The sequence below is a fragment of the Gorilla gorilla genome, chromosome 13, assembly GCF_029281585.2.
Source record: "Gorilla gorilla gorilla isolate KB3781 chromosome 13, NHGRI_mGorGor1-v2.1_pri, whole genome shotgun sequence".
In the NCBI taxonomy this organism is placed as follows: Eukaryota; Metazoa; Chordata; class Mammalia; order Primates; family Hominidae; genus Gorilla; species Gorilla gorilla.
The window spans coordinates 107843115-107864699 of NC_073237.2; the positions used below are offsets into that span (position 1 = coordinate 107843115).

General features: G+C 44.8%; 1 long non-coding RNA gene and 2 pseudogenes across 1 annotated transcript; 2 read left to right on the forward strand and 1 right to left on the reverse strand.

Annotated features, from left to right (window-relative positions):
• Nucleotides 1–1949: 1949 nt before the first annotated feature.
• Nucleotides 1950–2313, reverse strand: LOC134756840 (iron-sulfur cluster assembly 1 homolog, mitochondrial-like; annotated as a pseudogene).
• Nucleotides 2314–10032: 7719 nt separating this feature from the next.
• On the forward strand, nucleotides 10033–10749 carry LOC115935823 (large ribosomal subunit protein eL8-like; annotated as a pseudogene).
• Nucleotides 10750–16981: 6232 nt separating this feature from the next.
• On the forward strand, nucleotides 16982–20555 carry LOC109028310 (uncharacterized). The gene is made up of 4 exons (XR_002007322.3): nucleotides 16982–17101; nucleotides 18314–18372; nucleotides 20221–20297; nucleotides 20503–20555. It is a non-coding gene; the product is annotated as an uncharacterized lncRNA (long non-coding RNA).
• Nucleotides 20556–21585: the final 1030 nt, after the last annotated feature.

Below are 21585 nucleotides of genomic sequence, written 5' to 3' on the forward strand. Positions count from 1 at the left end.
CTTGGCGTGTGGCTCACGCCTGTAATTTCAACACTTTGGGAGGCCAAGGAGGGCGGATCACCTGAGGTCAGGAGTTGGAGACCAGCCTAGCCAACATGATGAAACCCCATCTCTACTAAAAATACAAAAATTAGCCGAGCATAGTGGTGTGCACCTGTAATCCCAGCTACTCGGGAGGCTGAGGCAGGAGAATCACTTGAACCTGGGAGGTGCAGGAAGCAGTGAGCCAAGATCACGCCACTGCACTCTAGACTGGGTGACAGAGCTAAACTCTGTCTCAAAACAAAACAAAACAAAAATCGAAACCAAAAAAGCCAAAAAATGAAAAAAGACAGACCACCATTTACTTTCACAGATTGCCTCAGAATGCGGAGCACATGTGTCGGTCACCTGTAAGGAAGAAGAGATGCAGGTAGGGTCCCAGCTATCCCCCACCCTGTGGACTAAGGGTAGACAAAAGCCCTTTGGGCTCCCCAGGGTTTCGCTTCCTCACATACAGAATTGAGGGGGGTGGGCTAGATGGCTTTTAAGAGATCTTTCAGCTAAAATAATCTAAGTCATCTTGAGATCCTATCTTTGACCAGACATTCAGGGTGGCAAAAGAAATGGATAAAAAAGCAGGTGGGGCCAGGTGCGGTGGCTCATGCCTGTAATCCCAGAGCTTTGGGAGGCTGAGGTGGGTGGATCACGTCAGGTCAGGAGTTCAAGACCAGCCTGGCCAATGTGGTGAAATCCCATCTCTGCTAAAAAGACAAAAATTAGCTGGGCATGGTGGCAGGTGCCTGTAGTCCCAGCTACTGGGGAGGCAGAGGCAGGGGAATCGCTTGAACCCAGGAGGCGGAGGTTGCAGTGAGCTGAGATCTCACCATTGCATTCCAGCCTGGGCGACAGAGTCAGACTCCGTTTCAAAAATAAGAAAATAATAAAATAAAATAAAATAAAACCAACCAACCAACCAGCCAAACAAGGTAGATAAAATATTCTCACTGTTTGATACTGTCACTCAGAACTATTCTGCCCTGTAGTTCAAGGAAATCTTTGCTTAGTAATGCTAAAGAGTATGTAAATGAGGCATCCAACAATGAAATTTTTAATAAAAATGTAAAAAGGCTATGCCAAGTTTGAATGGAAAAGCAATGCATCACAGTGTTACTACCAGCAGCCCACACTCTCTTTCTCTGAATTTTAAGAGTCACCAATGTGGTTGGGAAAAATGCCAGGGAGATGCACATTCAAGCCATTCTGTAGAGATCTAATGAGTGTGCATCTATTGATCCATTTTCTGAATGGATTAACAGGAACGCAGGAAGGCAACTTTAATGAAAATGGTTCTAAAAGAAAGGAAGAAGGCTGATGCAGTGGCTCACACATGTAATCCCAACATTTTGGGAGCCTAAGGTGGGTAGATCACTTGGAGTTCAGGAGATCGAGACCAGCCTGGGCAACATAGCAAAACTCCATCTCTCCAAAAAAAAAAAAGAAATTAACCAGGCGTGGTGGCGCACGCCTGTAGTCCCAGCTACTCATGAGGCTGAGGCTGGAGAATCCCTTGACCAAGGAAGCAGAGGTTGCAGTGATTGTGCTGAGATTGTGCCACTGCACTCTAGCCTGGGCAACAGAGTGAGACCCTGTCTCAAAAAAATAAAAATAAAAATATAAGAAGGGATGCAAGAGAGTTAACTGCAGGGTAGGATTTTTTTCTTTACAGAACAGAAAAATAATCCAGAGAGCAATGGCTTCTCATTTTCAGTCTTCTGCAGAGAATACAAATATCACTTCTTCTGAATCTAACACACTAGCTTCATTTCCAAAATGCATCACTTTATTTCCCTTAAAAGGCAGCCACACATGATAAACTGTAAGCACGTGACAGTCACATGACTTCTTCAGTAAGACCGAAAAATTTCACACACTCTCCTGGAGCTTAGAGCCAGAGGAATCCTGAGTTGTCAAATAATAAAGCCGTCTGCACAGCCACACATTCCTTTGATGTTTGGGTTATTGAACACAAACTTACTGGATAATTTGTTTTCAACACAGTCCATTTCTGTTCCTAAAAGTGTTAGCTGTGCTTTTTTTTTTTCTTCCAATGGATACTCTGATTTCATCTTGAATAACTTCTTCATCAGAATCTCCAATTGTCTTCCTACATTCTAGAGAATAAGCAAGTCACTAGTACAGACCTCAGGCTTATCTTCAAAAAGTTGTTTTATCATTCACTGCTGAAGGTGTCAGTGGGAGGGTGGCCTGGGTGGCCTACCGCTTGCTGTTGCTCACAGCTGAGACAGCAGCCCAAGCTAAAGAAGCTCACATCTTCTGGATCCTGGCACCCCTGTGCTTCAGGCTGGAACTTGGTCACCTCAGCCTCTCTCTATAGACACTGTGGGCAATTCCCAAGCAACACATTTTTGATTTGGCTCCAGCAAAATTTGTCTCTGCAAATAAGTTATCCATTGGTCTTTTTTTTTTTTTCTTATGGGAGGAGGTTGGTAGGTAAGAAAATGAAAAATTCAAACAGTGCGTGTGTCTGTGTATGTGTGTGTGGCTGTGTGTGTGTGTCTCTGTGTGTGTGTGGCTGCGTCTGTGTGTGTCTGTGTGTGTATTTTGTAAATTGTCTGCCATGATTTCCTCCTGTACATTAAAGCCAAGAGACTCAGATTCGTGTAATCAACCCAGTAGTTGCCTGGTTATATTTCCTTTGCCGCCTATAAGTTTCTGTCTTTTAAAAAATTACCAATTGGTCATATTTAATTGATATGCTACAAATCCTTTTCCTAATGGACAGTATTTCTCCGAATTTGAAATTTTAAAAAATTCTCCCTATACAAATTTTTTAAAATTCTCCCTTAAAAGCCCTAGATGGCTTTTAAGAGATCGTTCAACTAAAATAATCGAAGTCAGCTTGAGATCCCATCTTTGACCAGACACTTAAGGTGGCAAAAGAAATGGATAAAAAAGCAGGTGGGGCCAGGCGCGGTGGCTAATGCCTGTAATCCCAGTACTTGGGAGGCTTAGGCGGATGGATCACTTCAGGTCAGGAGTTCGAGAATAGCCTGGCCAACATGGTGAAGCCCCGTCTCTGCTAAAAAGACAAAAATTAGCTGGGCATGGTGGCAGGTGCCTGCAATCCCAGCTACTCGAGAGGCTGAGGCAGGAGAATCTCTTGAACCCGGGAGGCAGAGGGTTCTGAGTGATCTGAGATTGTGCCACTGCACTCCAGCCTGGGTGACACAGTGAGACTCTGTCTCAAAGGAAAAAAAAAAAAAAGCAGGTGGATCCTGCACTAATATGTTTATCACAGCACTATTCACAACAGCAAAATCACGTCCAACAATGGTTGATTGGATAAAGATGTGTCCAACACATCTTTAAAGATACCAAAGATAAAGATATTTGGTACACATACATCATCATTACAATGACTGTCAAAGGCAAGATTGAGTGACAGCTGTATCAGACAATAAAGGTTTTATTAGAGTGTTTAAAATATACCAAAATATCCTTAAGGCAGTCCTCAATGCCAAGGATTAGAACATTCCCAAAAGAAAAATATAGACAAATGGATACAAGAATTCAAGAGAGGCTGGGCGTGGTGGCTCATGCCTGTAATCCCAGCAATTTGGGAGGCTGAGGTGGGCGGATCAACTGAGGTCAGGAGTTCGAGATCAGCCTGACGGACATGGGGAAACCCTGTCTCTACTAAAAAGAAATACAAAAAATTAGCTGGGCGTGGCAGCGCATGCCCGTAATCCCAGCTACTCAGGAGGCTGAGGCAGGAGAATCGCTTGAACCTGGGAGGAGGAGGTTGCAGTGAGCTGAGATCACGCCGCTGCCCTCCAGCCTGGGTGGCAGAGTGAAACGCCATCTCAAAAAAAAAAAAGATAAGAATTCAAGAGAAAAGTGTGAAAGCAGCAGGACAAACAGCAGCTTCAAATTTTTATTCAAAGCTAGAAAGTACAGATGATAAATTATTACTATTATGTTGATTCCTATGAGCCATTTTTCAATGGGAGCTTTTGATGTATCAACCTAGTTCACAGGAAAACTTGTGTCCCGAGAGTAGGTATAAGGAGGAAGGAAGAGAGGAAAGATGGAAGGAAAAAGAGAGGAAAGGAAGGAGGGAGGGAGGTTAAGGAGTCAGAACGAGAAAAAAAAAAAAAAAAGGAAAGAAATTACCTCAAAATTTGAAGGACTGGGAGGCAGGCAGGATTCAGAGACATTTCAAATCTGCCCTAGGTTCACATTATCATAGAATAAAATCTGTCTTAAAGTTTCTCTAGTTTGTTTTAAACCAAAAGAATTATGGGTGAAGGTGAAACTGTTTTATCTTTATTTTTTATTTTATTTTATTTGTTATTTTGAGATGGAGTTTTGCTCTTGTCACCCAGGCTGGAGTGCAGAGGTGCGATCTTGGCTCATTGCAACCTCTGCCTCCTGGGTTCAAGCGATTCTCCTGCCTCAGCCTCCTGAGTAGCTAGGACTACAGGCGCACACCACCATGCTCAGATAATTTTTGTATTTTTAGTAGAGTGAGGGTTTCACCTTGTTGACCAGGCAGGTCTCGAACTCCTGACCTCAGGTGATCCACCTGCCTCGGCCTCCCAAAGTGCTGGGATTACAGGCGTGAGCCATCGCGCCTGGCTGAAACAGTTTTAGAATGCTCTTGCTATTCAGGTTGAAGTCACCAATGATACAGAACACATACATCATACGGTAGTAATTGGCTTTTCTTATTATAACATTAAAAATAATGTAACAAAAGTTGAATGCGCTGAAACAGAGAGTAAAATGGTGGTTATCAGAGACTGGGGAATGGAGGAGTTGGGGATGTATTGGGCACAGGACACAAAATTTCAGTTAGACAGGAGGAATTAGGTCTAAAGAGCTATCATACATCATGGTGACCACCATTAATAACAACATATTGCCATTAAAATTGCTAAGAAAGAAGATTTTAAGTGTTCTCAGTACAAAAAATAAGTATGTGAGGTGAAGGGGAGGCAGAATTCCCCTTCCATTCTCTTGGGGTCCTGGTTGGGTCCAAGAATTAACTGACATAAGAGAAATTAGCGGGAGAAATTCATACAAATTTATTTCATACAAGTTTTACGTGGCATGGGACCGCCTCATAAGGAAATGAAGACCCAAAGAATCAGTTAGAGTCAGTCACTTAAATACCGAATTGGACAAAGTGTAAGATTCTCCCCGGGGGCCTGAAAGCTTAAGGAGATGAACAACTCCAGGCCCAGTCCCAAGGTGCAAGGCCATTTGTGTCAGCAGCATGTGGTCAGCAAGAGCAGAAGCAGGAAGAGAGCCGGCCGGAGGACACCTACCCTCGCTGGAAGACACGTACCCGTGAAGATCGAGAAAGAGGCCATCCGGGTACAACGTAGCAGTTACGTCAGACTAGGACACTTCCTTTTTACGGGAGACTATAAAACCTTTGTCGCGTCCTCACTCTGGGCTGACGCCATTTTAAGCCTTAGCGCACCTGTACCCAGGCGCTCATTAAAACGGCATGTTGCTCCACACCACCTGTGTTGTCTGTTGGCGCGCTCTCGGGGTTCGAACCGATACAAGAACCTTACACAAAGTATACTCAGTTATGAAGAAACAACTAAGTTATGTGGGGAGGCTTAAAGGAGAATAGTTATTTTAGCAAGATCCATAGGGAATTCTCTCTGTCTCAACTTCTTATTCTTGAGGATAAGGACGTTGCCTCTTTCACACGTAAGTTTTACCTTCTGCTTTTAAGAAATAGCTGGGCACAGTGGCTCACGCCTGTAATCCGAGCACTTTGGGAGGCAGAGGCAGGTGGATCGACTGAGGTCAGGAGTTCGAGACCAGCCTGGACAACATGGTGAAATCCCGTCTCTACTAAAAATACAAAAATTAGCTGGGTGTGGTGGTGCACACCTGCAGTCCCAGCCACTTGAGAGGCTGAGGCAGGAGAATTGCTTGAACCCGGGAGGCAGAGGTTGCAGTGAGCCAAGATCGCGCCACTGCACTCCAGCCTGGGCAATAGAGTGAGACTCCATCTCAAAAAAAAAAAAAAGAAAAAAGAAAAAAAAAAGAAATAGCATGAAGATCAGAGCTATCTTCTTGCACCTGCCGTCTTTCAAGTGCATTTAGCTTAACTAGTCTGTGCACCAGACTGGCATATTTTAACCTCATCAGTGGTAATAAAATGTTAAGAAGCTTGATGTAGCCAGTCCACAATGTACACAGATATCAAAACATCATGTTGTACTCCATACATATTTATAATTTGTACTTGTTAATTAAAATAAATTTTAAAAATATAACTAGGTGCAGTGTTTCTGTGTCCAGGCATTTGTGGGATGAGAGGAAGGTAAATTTAAATTGAGAGCCTCCCTGTGGTTCTAATCCACTTGGGGCAGAATCTCTCTGAAGCAGCCTCTGACTTGGCAATTTTCTAGGAAAGAATTAGGGAATGGTGGCCGGGTGCAGTGGGTCACTCCTGTCATCCCAGCACTTTGGGGGACCAAGGTGAGAGGATTGCTTGAACTCAGGAGTTCAAGACCAGCGTGGGCAACATAGCGAGAAACTCATCTCTACCAAAAAATTTTAAAAATTACTTGGGTGTGGTGGGGCATGCCTGTAGTTCCAGCTACTTGAGAGGTTGAGGTGGGAGGCTCACCTGAAGCTTGGGAGATTGTGGCTGCAGTGTGCTATGATTGTGCCACCACCTTCCAGCATGGCTGTCAAAGCGAGACTGTCTAAAAAAAAAAAAGGAAGAAAAAAGAATTAGGGAATGAATCAGGAATAAGATTAATCAAAGTTTTTTTGCTTTTTTTTTTTTTTTTGAGATGGAGTTTTGCTCATGTCACCCAGGCTGGAGTGCAACGGTGTGATCTCGGCTCACTGCAACCTCCGTCTCCTGGGTTCAAATGATTCTCCTGCCTCAGCCTCCCAAGTAGCTGGAATTATAGGCACGCGTCACCACGCCCATCTATTTTTTGTATTTTTCGTTGAGATGGGGTTTTGCCATGTTGGTCACACTGGTCTCGAACTCCTGACCTCAGGTGATCCACCAGCCTCGGCTTCCCAAAGTGCTGGGATGACAGGCATGAGCCACCGCACCTGGCCGAAGATTTATTTTTAACTACCCCCCGACCCCCCATAGCCTTATTAATTTGCTTATTTTAAGTTGTGAGTGTATGCAAATGATGTTTTCTTTTCTTTTTTCTTTTTCTTCTTTTGAGACATTCTCACTCTGTAACTCAGGCTGGAGTGCAGTGGCACAATCTCGGCTCACTGCAACTTCCACTTCCCAGGTTCAAGCGATTCTCGTGCTTCAGCCCCCCGAGTAGCTGGGATTACAGGCATAAGCCACTATGCCCAGCTAATTTTTGTATTTTTAGTAGAGACGGGGTTCTGCCATGTTGGCCAGGCTGGTCTGGAACTCCTGACCTCAGGTGATCCGCTTGTCTCAGCCTCCCAGAGTTTTGGGATTATAGGCGTGAGCCACCACGCCTGGCCAATGTTTACTTTTCTCATTAAATACCTTGCAGAAAGACCAACAAGTATTTGTATATGTGATGGGCAGAGCAGAAAAACTGGATTTAAATGCTGGTTTGTCCTTTGACAGCTATGTACCTTTGGGTAAGACATGTTTTTTCTCAGTTTGTTGCTTCATTTTATCACAGGGTAGTACATATGTGTCCATAAGCTTGACTTGTGACATAATGTATATGAAAACAATGTAATGTACTTGTGACATAATGTATACGAAAACAATTTCTGTCTTCAAAGTGCTAGACAAATTAGGGTATATTATTACTGATATTGTTATAAATAAAGTTTTGGTGCCACAAAAGAAATAGCACTCTAATATAAAATTTTCTTTTTAATTCTCAGCAAGGCAAGTGACTTCTATAGAAGGGTGCACCCTTACAGATGGAGCAATGGTGAGTGCACGCCTGGACAAGGGAGGGGAAGGGGTGCATATCCCTGACCCATGTGAACCCTGCTGCTGTGTCGTTCTCCTGTTGGCTAGGGTTAGACCACACAGGCTAAACTAATTCCAATTGGCTAATTTAAAGAGCGTGACAGGGTGAGTGGTTTGGCAGGGAAAAATGGTTATGGCAGAGCAGGAAATCGGAATGAGTCCGGGTGGAGAATGAGCAGGTAATCAGAATGAGTTAGGGTGGAGCAGGTAATCAGAATGAGGGTGGAGTAGGTAATCGAAAAAGGTTGCTTTACGAGGAAGTTAAGTTTAAAAGTAGAAGGCAAAGAATTGAACGTACTGACATATTGATTCTTTGAAGAGAAATTTAGAACTTAGAGCTAACAATATAGGGACCAAATTGCTCTGTGATTAGAAAACTTTCAAGGAGAGAAAGAGCAACTGACTGTATTCAATTTTCTCCATTTGCCCCCCAGGGCCACTCTCCAGCCTGCTCAGCATAAACTGGACCCCTGCCCTCAAGCTTCTGCTTGGTTTTGGTGGAGGTCTGATGCTTGTTGATTCTCCCTGTAGGTTACTGCAGGTTGGCTATGTCCCTCTAGCAAAAGCCACAGCTCTTTCAGGCAACCCCTGGGCGTGCCTCCCTCCCCTGACTCCTTCAGGCCCAAGGGGGAGCTTCTCAGGCTTCACTGGTTTCCCTGTTCCTTGCACACTGCCCTTTGGGTGGGTACAACATCTGTTTCCTGCTGGGAGACTGCTCAGTCTGATTTGTTTATGTATTTATTATAAACAAAAGAGGGATGAAAGTACATTGATTTTGAAAGAGAAAATGCGTTTAAAAAGTTCTAGACAAATGGTGTAAATTAATGAAAATTGGAAAAGGATCCCTCCACCTCCACCAAAAAAAAAAAAAGACATATGGAAGTACAATGACATCTTGCCCTGTCACCATTGTTAGTATGTACATCACATCTCCCCATCATATAAAGGAGTTTTTTCATCCTGAAATGCAAACAAAAAGAAAAACTAGGGTTAACACCCAGTATACTACTAGACCCCCCAAAAATGTGTTACTGGACCAACAGGTTCTTATGCTTGCTGTCCAGTAACAGATCAATACACAAAGACAGCAGGGTTTGCAGCAGAGAAAGAGTTTAATGATCTTAGGGTGGCCAAGCGAGGAAACGGGAGGAGACCCTCAAATCTGTCTTGCCAAGGAGTTCTGGGCTGGGGCTTTTAAGGGGATTGTGGAGGGGAGGGGCTAGAAAATTGGGGTCATTGATTGGTTGGGATAAAGGGGATGAAATCATCAGGACGTGGACGCCACATTCTTTGGTGAGTCAGCTTCTTGTGGGGTCCTTCAGACCAGCTGGCGTCTGTAGTTTCACTCGTGTGCAGGACCTGAAAGAATATCTCAAATGCAAAACCTGACATTTCACAATGTTCAAGATGTTATCTACAGAGCAGTTCTAAGGAGAGCTATAATCTTGTGATGGGGTGTTCCAGAAAATCTCTCAAACCATGTTTTTCCTCTGCTCTCACACCACTACAACAGCAATCATTAACACAGAAGAAGGCTTCTGTGACCAAACGTGTGGGGATTTCTTCCCACCACCAAGGGAGCAATTAATTCTGCAGTGAACACCAGCTGGGTGTTCTCCAAATCAATTTCAACACTGTCTACCTGGAGGCAGATTCCACAGGTTGAGGGCTCAGGGGAAACCAACATGAACGTGGACATCATGCTGTTTGCTGTGCCATAAGTGATAAAGTCCTTTGCCTCTGATCCAGAAGTGGTGTGTCTTCTGTCAGCATCCATGAAAACTGAGGCAGCCTAACTTGTTGGCTTTCAAGGGAAGGCAAAAATCTCAGTCCCTTCACTGTTCTTGACAATTATAAAGTACAAAAACATGCAGTCATATTTAAAGAAGCACAATTTGGCAGCCAAAAGTAGGTAAAACGCTACCTCAGGACTTCCTGTACAGGGGAGGGGGCCAGGCAGCCATTAGACAGCCCTTAGACAGCCGTTAGCCGTCAGACAGCACAGCCCAACCCAAGGCTTTAAAAATCCTGGAGTAGTCTCTCTCCTCCCACTGTCCAAGATGCCAAAAGGAAAGAAAGCCAAGGGGAAGAAGGTGTCTCCGGCCCCTGCTGTTATGAAGAAGTAGGAAGCCAAGAAAGTGGTGAATCCCCTGTTTGAGAAAAGGCCTAAGAATTTTGGCATTGGACAGGACATCTAGCCCAAAAGAGACCTCACCCACTTTGTGAAATGGCCCTGCTATCTCAGGTTGCAGCAGCAGAGAGCCATCCTCTATAAGTGGCTGAAAGTGCCTCCTGCGATTAACCAGTTCACCCAGGCCATGGACCGCCAAACAGCTACTCAGCTGCTTAGGCTGGTCCACAAGTACAGACCAGAGACAAAGCAGGGGAAGAAGCAGAGGCTGTTGGCCCAGGCGCTGAGAAGAAAGCTGCTGGCAAAGGGGACGTCCCCACTAAAAGACCACCTTTCCTTCGAGCAGGAGTTAACACCGTCACCACCTTGGTGGAGAACAAGAAAGCTCAGCTGGTGGTGAATGCACAGGATGCGGATCCCATTGAGCTGGTTGTCTTCTTGCCTGCCCTGTGTCGTAAAATGGGGGGTCCCTTACTGCATTATCAAGGGGAAGGCAAGACTGGGCCGTCTAGTCCACAGGAAGACCTGCACCACTGTCGCCTTTACATAGGTGAACTAGGAAGGCAAAGGCGCTTTGGCCAAGCTGGTGGAAGCTATCGGGACCAATTACAACAACAGATATGGTGAGATCCACCGTCACTGGTGAGGCAATGTCCTGGGTCCCAAGTCTGTGGCTCGCATTGCCAAGCTTGAAAAGGCAAAGGCTAAAGAAGTTGCCACTAAGCTGTATGCTGTGGAGTTTTCTGTACATAAAAATAATTACAATAATACAAAAAAAATCCTGGAATATACATTGCAGTAGAAGAACAAAGCATATCTCAGCGTTAAACGACTGAAGAAGAATGTCAAGTAGTAGCAGGTGGGAAAGTGGCTTTGATTTTCAGTTTGTGGGTTCTGAATCCACAGAAAGACAGGATTGCATTCTGAAAACCTGAATTAATTATTGTCTTTACTTCAACGAGACAGAAAATTATAATCAAAATCATCACTATGCAGAGCTTAATAGCTTGTAGTGAATGCCAAGAATGAGTTCTCAGACAATTCCAGCTGAGTGGGGCGGGGGGCAGCTCTTCTAAGAGAGTCCGCCCCAGCACCCATCCACCAAGTATTTATTGAAAGGACTTGTTAAACCACAAACATCCACTAGATGTCTTTTTTGAGGTCAGGTCGTGAGACACCTGTGGCCTTGTAAGAGCACTCAAACCGTATTCTCAGGAGGCTGTTTTCAGCGTTCCTTATCACACCACACACTCCACTCCCTGACCTGTTTTCAGGGTCAAGGCTTTTCATTCTCATGCACAAATAACATACACACAGTGCCTCAGTATTTTTCCATGTCCCGACCTCAAATGCCTTGTACATAAGCTTGAATATGTTGCTGTGCGCCCCACCCACACTATTTTATTTTTTGAGATGGAGTCTCGCTTTGTCACCCAGGCTGGAGTGCAATGGCGTGATCTCCACTCACTGCAACCTCCGCTTCCCAGGTTCAAGTGATTCTCCTGCCTCAGCCTCCCGAGTAGCTGGGATTAGAGGCGCATGCCACCATGTCCAGCTATTTTTTTTTTTTTTTTTTTTTTTTAGTAGAGACGGGGTTTCACCATGTTGGCCAGGATGGTTTCAATCTCTTGACCTCGTGATCCACCCGCCTCAGCCTCCCAAAGTGCTGGGATTACAGGAGTGAGCCACCGTGCCCAGCCAGAATGAATGACTCTTAAGTGATTACAGCCTTGCTCCTTAAAGGTGGTCCCTGGACCAGTAGCATCAGCATCAGCTGAGAGCTTATTAGAAGTGCAGAACCTCAGGTCACACTTCTGACCTATTGATTTAGAATCTATATGTTAAACAGGACCCAGGGGTGATTTAGCACATTACTGTTTGGGAAGCACTATATTAATGCTTTCTATGTAGGTGTCTTAGTCTGTGTAAACTAAGTAAGCTGATAACAAAATACTATCAACTGGGTGGCTTGTAAACAACAAACATTTACTTCTCATACTTGTGGAGGCTGGGAAGTCCGAGATCAAGGTGCTGGGAAATTTGGTGTCTGGTGAGGGCCCACTTCCTCATTCCTCATAGGTGTCTTCTGTGACCTTGCATGGTGGAACTGGTGAGGGATCTTTTTAGAGCCTCTTTTTTTTTTTTTTTTGAGACAGAGTCTCACTCTGTTACCCAGGCTGGAGTGCAGTGGTGCCATCTTACCATCTCAGCTCACTGCAACCTTTGCCTCCCAGGCTCAAGTGATTCTCCTGCCTCAGTGTCATGAGTAGCTGGGATTACAGGCACCCACTACCACGCCCGACTAATTTTTGTTTTGTTTTTTGAGACAGAGTCTCCCTTTGTCATCCAGGCTGGAGGGCAATGGCACGATCTCGGCTCACTGCAACCTCCGCCTCCCAGGTTCAAGTGATTCTCCTGCCTCAGCCTCCTAAGTATCTGGGATTACAGGCACGTACCACCACACCCAGCTAATTTTTGTATTTTCAGTAGAGACGGGGTTTCACCATGTTGGCCAGGCTGGTCTCAAACTCTGACCTCAGGTGATCCACCTGCCTCGGCCTCCCAGAGTGCTGGGATTGCAAGCGTGAACCACTGTGCCCGGCCTAATTTTTGTATTTTCAGTAGAGATGGGTTTCTGCCATGTTGGCCAGGCTGGTCTGGAACTCCTGATGTCATGTGATCCACCCATCTTGGCCTCCCAAAGTGCTGGGATTACAGGCATGAGCCACTGCACCTGGCCTGGGGCCTCTTTTATAAAGGCACTAATTCCGCTCATTCAGGCTTCACCCTCATGACTTAATCACCTCCCAAAGGCCCCACCTACTAACACCATTATCTTGGGGCTAGAATTTCAACATATGAATTTTGTGGGAACACAAACATTTAGACCCTAGCAGCAGGGAACCCAGGGGTCTCGGTTGTTAGTGGTGATCTAGATGTGAGGGTGAATGTGTGTGTACCTATGCGTAATCGAAATGGTCTTGTATTCCCTAATGCGCCACTCTGCACACATCACTGAGGTCCTGGGACTGTACTCCATCATCTCAGAAGTGTCTCCCAGCCCCAACTCCTGCCTGGCATTCTGAGACCACACAATGTATGTGGAGGGCTGTGCTTGCTATCTCATGATCTCATTCCAGGTTATCATCTCCCCGATACTGACTTGTCTGCACCACACACTCCCATCTTGCCATCTCCTTACCTCCACACAGACATCAGACAATCTCATTTCACATGTACCCCACCAGCCCCATGTTGGCTCCCCCAGATTCTCTTTGTATGGGGCTGGGGTTTGACAACAACCAACTTTTTCCCTGCCAGAGTACTACCTGCCCAGCTAGAAGCTTTTGGCAGGAAAACGGGAGTCAGGAAGTGAGTGGTCTCTAGTCTTTGATCTTTCTGGAAGGCTGGGAAGAAGAAACATTTGCTGGTTGGGTCCCCAAAGCTGAGGCTGAGAGCTCTGCCTGGACACTTCTGGGCATGCTTGTTCTGGCTGGCGCTAAAATGCAATGCTGGTGTTTGCTAATTCGTTCACCACACTTGCCACGCCTTATGAAAAGATTCCTGCCAGGAGAGGAACCAGGAATCATGAGTTGGCTGAGTCGACACAGCATAAAGCTCAACTTAAACAGTTTATGGGTATTTTATTTCTGTTCTCTTTTTTCCTGGGTTCTGGTTTTCTAGCTTTGTATTACTATTATCAGAGTGGGCATAAATTTCAGTTCAATTTAGTTCAGATAGGATTCCAGCTGGGCGCAGTGGCTCATACCTGTAATCCAAGTACTTTGGGAGGTTGAGGTGGTGGATGGCCTAAGGCCAGGAGTCTGAGACCAGCATAGGCAATGTGGTGAAACCCCAGCTCTACGAAATTTTTTTTTTTAAATTAGCCAGGTATGGTGGTGCATGTCTGTGGTCCCAGCTAATTGGGAGACTGAAGTGGGAGGATAACCTGGGCCTGAGGAAGTTGATGCTGCAGTGAGCTATAATCATGCCACTGCATCCCAGCATGGGTGGCAGAGAGACCCTGTCTCAAAAAAAAAAAAAAAAAAAAATTCCAAGGTGCTTTGTTATAATCACTCCCTGGCGAATGCTTTTGGCTTCCTTGCTTTTTTCTTCCTCCATCAGTCACGCCTGGCATAACCCTAACCCTGAATAAAAGCAATCGCTGACTTTTCCACGCCTTCCCATGAGCCCCTGAACATTGTTGGCGAAAATTACTTAACTAGACTGACTAGTTTTCCTCTAATGATCACAAACAACACCAAGGCACACACAACACTGCCCAGTAATCCCAGAGATTCTCCAGGAAATTTGCTTACTCACAAAACTTGATGACAATTTTATCCTTTCACACGGTTCTCAAGCCTCACCCCTCAACTATTCTTACCTGATGCTTCACTGAGAGATTAAAACAGATTAGACCAGAGACTTTGTCTTTTTATGGTCAAGACCACAAACTTTTCTGCATATGCATCCATCTTCACTCCTTTCTTTCTTTCTTTCTTTCTTTCTTTCTTTCTTTCTTTCTTTCTTTCTTTCTTTCTTTCTGTCTCTTTCTCTCTTTCTCTCTTTCTGTCTGTCTCTCTCTCTCTCTCTTTCTGTCTGTCTCTCTCTCTCTCTCTCTCTCTCTTTCTTTCTGTTTTTGAGACAGGGTCTCACTGGGTTGCCCAGGCTGGAGTGCAGTGGCGCAATCTCGGCTCACTGCAACCTCCGCCTCCCAGGTTCAAGCCTTTCTCCTGCCTCACCCTCCCGATTAGCTGCGACTACAGGCATGTGCCACCACACCGGGCCCATCTTCACTTTTCTTTCTGTGAAAATGGAGGCAGCTTCTCTCCTCCTACCAAAGGTTAATGTACTTGGGATGCATTTCTCCTAACCTTCCTAGGCTACCTGGATTATTTCTTTTCTCCTGCATAACTAACCTTTTCTGAATCAACTAGGATACTTTCCAGCGCAAGTAAAAAGACAAAGGCCATCAGCAGACTGAACACTCCCAAATTTATATCTCCTGCCCAGGATGTCTTCCAAGCTCCATCGATTAATGGGCTGAAGAGCCTCCTGTGTCCAGCCTGGGCAACATGGCAAAACCTCGTCTCTACAAAAAATGCAAAAATTAGCCAGGTGTGGTGGGGTGTGCCTGTAGTCCCAGCTACTCGGGAGGCTGAGGTGAGAGGATCACTTGAGCCCAGGTGGTTGAGGCTGCAGTGAGCTGAGATCATGCCACTGCACTCCAGTCTGGGTGACAGAGCAGAGGGAGACTCTGTCTCAAGAATTTAAAAAAAAAAAAAGTCACCTGGACATTTTCCCCATGGCATCTTAAACTTAACATGTTCTAAACTGAACTGATTTCTACCTGGAACAGATGCTTCTAGCTGCATTCTCTCTTGGTTCTTTGCTAGCAAGTATCCCCACGTTGTTTAGAACAGTAACATGTCTAGCTAAAAAATTGCTAGCCAAGCTCCTTTATTGTTAGAAGTGATCACATGACAATTCTGCCTGGAGGTATGAGCAGAAGTTACTGGATAGGGCCTCCAGGAAAGCTTTTTAAAAGTGGGCAGAACACACTCTCTCTTTTTTTTTTTCTGCATGGAACATGCACGGAAGTAGAGCAGCCACTTCATGATCATGAGGTCCACAAGCCGAGAGTGAAAAAGCAGAAGGTTAGAAGGACCCTGGGAAACAACATCATGGGATCCCAACATTAGTTCTGGGATGTTACAGGAAAAAAATGATGCCCTACTTGTTTTTTTGTTTTGTTTTGTTTTTGAGATGGAGTCTCACTCTGTCGCCCAGGCTGGAGTGCAGTGGTGCAATCTAGGTTCACTGCAACCACCGCCTCCCAGGTTCAAGCGATTCTCCTGCCTCAGCCTCCCGAGTAGCTGAGTCTACAGGCATGTGCCACCACACCTGGCTAATTTTTTGTATTTTTAGTAGATACAGGGTTTCACCGTGGTAGCCAGTATGGTCTCGATCTCCTGACCTCGTGATCTGCCCGCTTCGGCCTCCCAAAGTGCTGGGATTACAGGCGTGAGCCACCGCACCTGGCCGCCATTACTTGTTTAAGCTACTGTGTATAGCAGACATTTTGTTACAAGCAACTGAACCAAGCCTTAGCTATACACCACTCAAACCTACTTCTCCCTAGCCTTCCCCATTAGTAATTGGGACCTCCAGCGCCAAATCCAGAGGTGGGCAAGTTATCCGGGATTCTTCTCTCTTAACACCCACCTACAATCCAATCTATAAGCAAGTACTGCAGCATCTCCTCCAAAATATTCCTATTCATGCACTTGTCTTTACGAGCCTTGCCACTACCTGGTTCAAGCCACCATCATCTCCTAAAATAACCTGATACTGGTCCCTTTGCCTATCCCCTTGCCTCCTTTCAGTCTTTTCAGCATCTAGCAGCTAGAAGGAGCTTTTAAAATGCAAACTGGGCATCAGTACTGGCAGATACTAAAACTTCCACGAAGGACATGAACTGCTTTGCCTAAGAGAGAGAGAGAAAAAAAATTTGGAACTCCCCAATTTATTATGAAAAATTAAGAAAATGGAACTCCCCATTTTAGAAGGAAAAATTAAGAAAAGAGTAGAGAGAATGGCTCTGGGTTACATAATGGATTCCTTAATCACTGGCTAAGAAATAAAAAAGGAACCTCTGAATATTGGAATGAATTAATTTTCTTGTGGAAATTGGTGAAGGGGCTAAATATCCTAATGATCTTGGAACAAAATAGAGCTCACATTTAAAAATAGCTAGCAGGATGCAGGAGGAGGCAAGCCCAGGGAGCTCACAGGCATTGTGGGAGAACTTTGGACTATCATGGAACATAGAACTTGGATTTGTTCCAATTTAATCAGACCTTGGAAGGGCAGAGGAACCACCCACAGATGGCTTTGGGTTATGTTTGCGTTTTACTTGCCAGGTTGGGGGCATTGTTTAGATATCAGCTGTTGGTCATGCTGAACTGTGAAACAGGCGTCATTCCTTAATTGAGGTCTTATTATCTTGATTTGTGAATTATGTGGGAAGGGTAAGGGTGAGTAGGACCTGCTGATTTGGATTACTTACCTGGATTTATAACCAGATGGATGAGTGGCGCTTAGGAGGAACTTTTTAGCAGCTCTCAGTGGTGTCCTAATTTTTTCATTCAAAAGAATCTGAAAACAAGCCTGGGCAATATAATGAGACCCCATCTCTACTAAACTTAAAAAAAAATGAGTGGGGCATGGTGGTGCATGCCTATAGTCACAGGTACTCAGGAGGCTGAAGCAGGAGGATTGCTTGAACCCAGGAGTTGGAGGCTGCAGAAAGCTATGATCACACCACTGTACCTCAGCCCAGGTGACAGAGTAAGATTCTGTCTCTAAAATAATAATAATTATATATATGTATATATATATATATATATATATATATATATATTTTTTTTTTTTTTTTTTTTTTTTGAGACAGGGCCTCACTCTGTCGCCTAGGCTGGTGTACAGTGGCATGATCTCAGCTCACTGCAACCTCTGCCTCCCAGGTTCAAATAATTCTCCAGCCTCAGCCTCCTGAGTAGCTGGGACCACAGGTGCGCACCAACAAGCTCAGCTAATTTTTGTATTTTTAGTAGAGATGTGGTCTTGCCATGTTGCCCAGGCTGGTCTTGAACTCCTGAGCTCAAAGTGATCCACCTGCCTCTGCCTCCCAAAGGGCTGGGATTACAGGTGTGAGCCACTGCACCCAGCCTAATGATAATAATTGTGTTTTTTTGTTTTTTGTTTTTTGAGACGGAGTCTTACTCTGTTGCCCAGGCTGGAGTGCAGTGGCGCGATCTTGGCTCATTGCAAGCTCCACCTACCAGATTCATGCCATTCTCCTGCCTCAGCCTCTCGAGTAGCTGGGACTACAGGTGCCCGCCACCTCGCCCGGCTAATTTTTTGTATTTTTGGTAGAGACGGGGTTTCACTGTATTAGCCAGGATGGTCTCGATCTCCTGACCTCGTGATCCACCCGCCTCGGCCTCCCAAAGTGCTGGGATTACAGGCGTGAGACACCGCACCCGGCCAATAATTTTTAAATATTTATATGAGAGGCAGAGAAATTTTGTAGGAAAGGAATGCTTTGTATGGAAGAGAGTTAAGATGCACAAAGACAGCAAGTGGTTCAAGATCAAGGGGAAAAGTGAGTGCTCAGCTCAGTGTTGGTTACTTGTATCTTACTTCAGCCCAGACTCTTGGGCTCATGCCCAAGTTCCAGCTCAGGGGGACACCAACAAAGAAAAAAGTAAGAACTTAAACAAGTGGCTTCATTAAACTCTCTGTGACATACTGAGTAGCTTTGTTACATAGATGGGAGATGGCACCAGTGACTTCGACCCTATCGGAGACATTGGGATTCATCAATCTAATTACTTATGTGGAGGGTGCCCAAGGATACCTTATGTTTGGAGAGTCACTGGAAGGGCTCACGAGACCCAGAATATAGTTGTATTCATGGCTAAGGTTTATTACGGCAATGTAATGAGGAGGGAGAAAGACTCAGGTGGAGCCTGGGGAAATCCATGGGCAGGCATCCTACTGCCCCCTCCCTCCACGAGGAATTGCACAGTGCACTCTTCCTTCAGCAATGAAAATATATTTCCCCAGCAATAAGCATTCAATGTTTCTGCTTATTAGAGGGAAACCCATTACAGTCTCAACATCCAAAGTTTTACTAGGGTCTAGTCACATAAGGCACCCTCTGCCTAGCAAGTACCAAAATTCCAGACCCCCCAGAGGAAGGCAGGTGTTCAGCATAAACCACACTGTTTGTGCAGTCTAGGTAGAATGGGCCACCCTTGTCATTTAGGGAATGGTGGGGACACGCTTCAAATCCAAGTTCCCAGACACCAGCCCAAGGCCAACGTCGCAATCAGGCTTGCTACGTTAACTCTTCTGTACATCAGTAAAACCTCTAGCAATAGTGAAGTCATTAAGAGAAATTTCGTCCTGGAAATTTTCCACCAGAATTTCTAATGTTGTATGGTGTATGCACAGAAGTTAGGATTAAATATGTTAAAGCTTGGCAGCTCTTCTAACTGGTCTATATTCAAGAAATATATTCAAGGCAGGGCAAAAGAAAAAGAATATAGCCAATTGCAAATGAGGAGGTAATTGGTTCTTTGACCATTTGTCCCTGAAGCACAGCTGCAGATTAACACTTCCTTGTGGGTCGTTCTCATCTCAGGAGGACAGCTGATGTACATAGACACACAGGGAGGTGGGCACTGAGGGTGGGCTGTAAACCTGGCACAACCTAGCTATGATATCCACTGTGACATCTAACCTGCTAGTAGAATGATGCCAAGGAATGGAAGTAATGCAAGCTGACAGAGGTTTGGGCCCAGGAGTTTCCTCCCACAGTAGAGGAACATGGTAGAGACAGACGTAGTCACAGAACCAGAGCTGTGGGCCAAAAGAAGGTTCGAAGATGAATATTTCTGGCAGAAAGCTAACAGTAACTATTTTCAATTTACCAGGCACCTCCGTAAGGAAAATTGCCTTCAGAAAACACTGGAGCAAGAGAATACATGGAAGATAGTTTATACTCCTGCATCCTCCAACCTAGAATTCTAAAAGAAAAAAAAAAGAGTCCCTAAAAATAGAAAGAAGCTGAGGACCTAGGACAAATTGAACAGAGCAATGCAGCCTGGGCTGCAAATAGCCGGATACTAAAACTAGGATTTTTGCAGAGCTATCTCGGGGGTGGAAGAACCTGAACTACAGGTTAAATGTGCCAGGTGATGTTCTGGAATAGAAACTCAAGGAGAATGAGAGTCAGATCATGCAGTGTTTGGGGTGAGACTGTATGAAACGAGTGCTAGAAGCTATAACACTTGTGTGCTTAAATGCCAATTTTGGAGTAAGATTTTGTCAGGGTAGAATCTGCTGTGGAAGCATGAGCTGAGCTTCCCACCTTCCCCATCCAACAATGAATTAATCCAGTGAGACACTACCTTTTCTCCATCAATCTGTATGCTTGATCCTGAATATGAGGACAATGGTAAAATTGCACAATGTGAGTTACAATTCTCTTGTGCTCTTTGGATGATGTTTTTCAACTTTAGTTTTTTAGTTTTTTTTTTTTTTGCAGAGTTTCAGAGAGAAAGAGGCGTTTGTATTGATTCAAGAGGATTGAATCAGGTGGATTTTCCATTTAGAAAGCAAAAGGTAAGAAAAAAAATAGAAACAATACCTTTGTGCCAAGAGAAAAGCAAATGGGAAAGTTAGATATAGAATTGTTATCAATATGTCTTCTTTTTCAGTACAAAATACCTTGAAAACTTAGTTAATCTTGTACATTCAACAGAGTATGTTCTGGAATGTTCTATTCACATGTTTCAGGAAGACTAACCTTTCTCTTTCTATTCCGTAGAAAATCAAGACTTCAGCATTGTGTTTAAAATGATGAAGGCAGCCGGGGGCGGTGGCTCATACCTGTAATCCCAGCACTTTGGGAGGCTGAGGTGGGCGAATCACGAGGTCAAGAGATCGAGACTATCCTGGCCAACATGGTGAAACCCCGTTTCTACTAAAAATACAAAAATTAGCTGGGCATGGTGGCATGCACCTGTAGTCCCAGCTACTTGGGAGGCTAAGGCAGGAGAATCGCTTGAACCCAGGAGGTGGAGGTTGCAGTGAGCTGAGATCGTGCCACTGCACTCCAGTCTGGCAACAGAGCGAGACTCTGTCTCAAAAAAAAAAAAAAAAAAAAGATTAAGCCATCAACATGATTTTATTTTATTTGCATAGCCTTCAAATAGGAAAGTCTAGGTTCATAATTAGATACCTTTTCCTGTCTGGCAAGAGACCTTGTACAGTTTATATACTGGTGAACTAAATTATACAAAACCTGAGAAACCATGGTCAGAGATGATTGTGCACGCACGCGTGCACACACACACACACACACACACACACACACACAGAGTTGTTGTTGATGTTGTTTTGAGATAGAGTCTTGCTTTGTTGCCCTGGCTGGAGTGCAATGGGGTGACTTTGGCTCACTGCAATCTCAACCTCCTGGCTCAAGTCATCCTCCCACCTCAGCCTCCGAGTAGCTGAGGTTACAGGTACGTGCCACCACACCCAGCTAATTTTTTTGTATTTTTTGTAGAGATGGGTTTTCATCATGTTGCTCAGGCTGGTCTTGAATTTCTAGGCTCAAGCGATCCACCATTGAGTGCTGGCCATGTATGCAGTAGCATCAGTACTTGTAGTAGCAGCAACAGTGATCCTAATAGGGGTATGGGTGGCATCACTAAGTTTCTTGGTAAATGCAGCCACAGAAAACATACCAGAGTATAGGGGAGCAGATGCTGGGTACCCAAGACAACCTAGTGATAGAACACAAAGCTTTACTGGCAGCTGCAGGCCTCATGGAGCAGACTGGGACAATTAGAAGCATGATTTTTTTTTTTTTTTTTTTTGAGACGGAGTCTCGCTCAGTCGTCTGGGC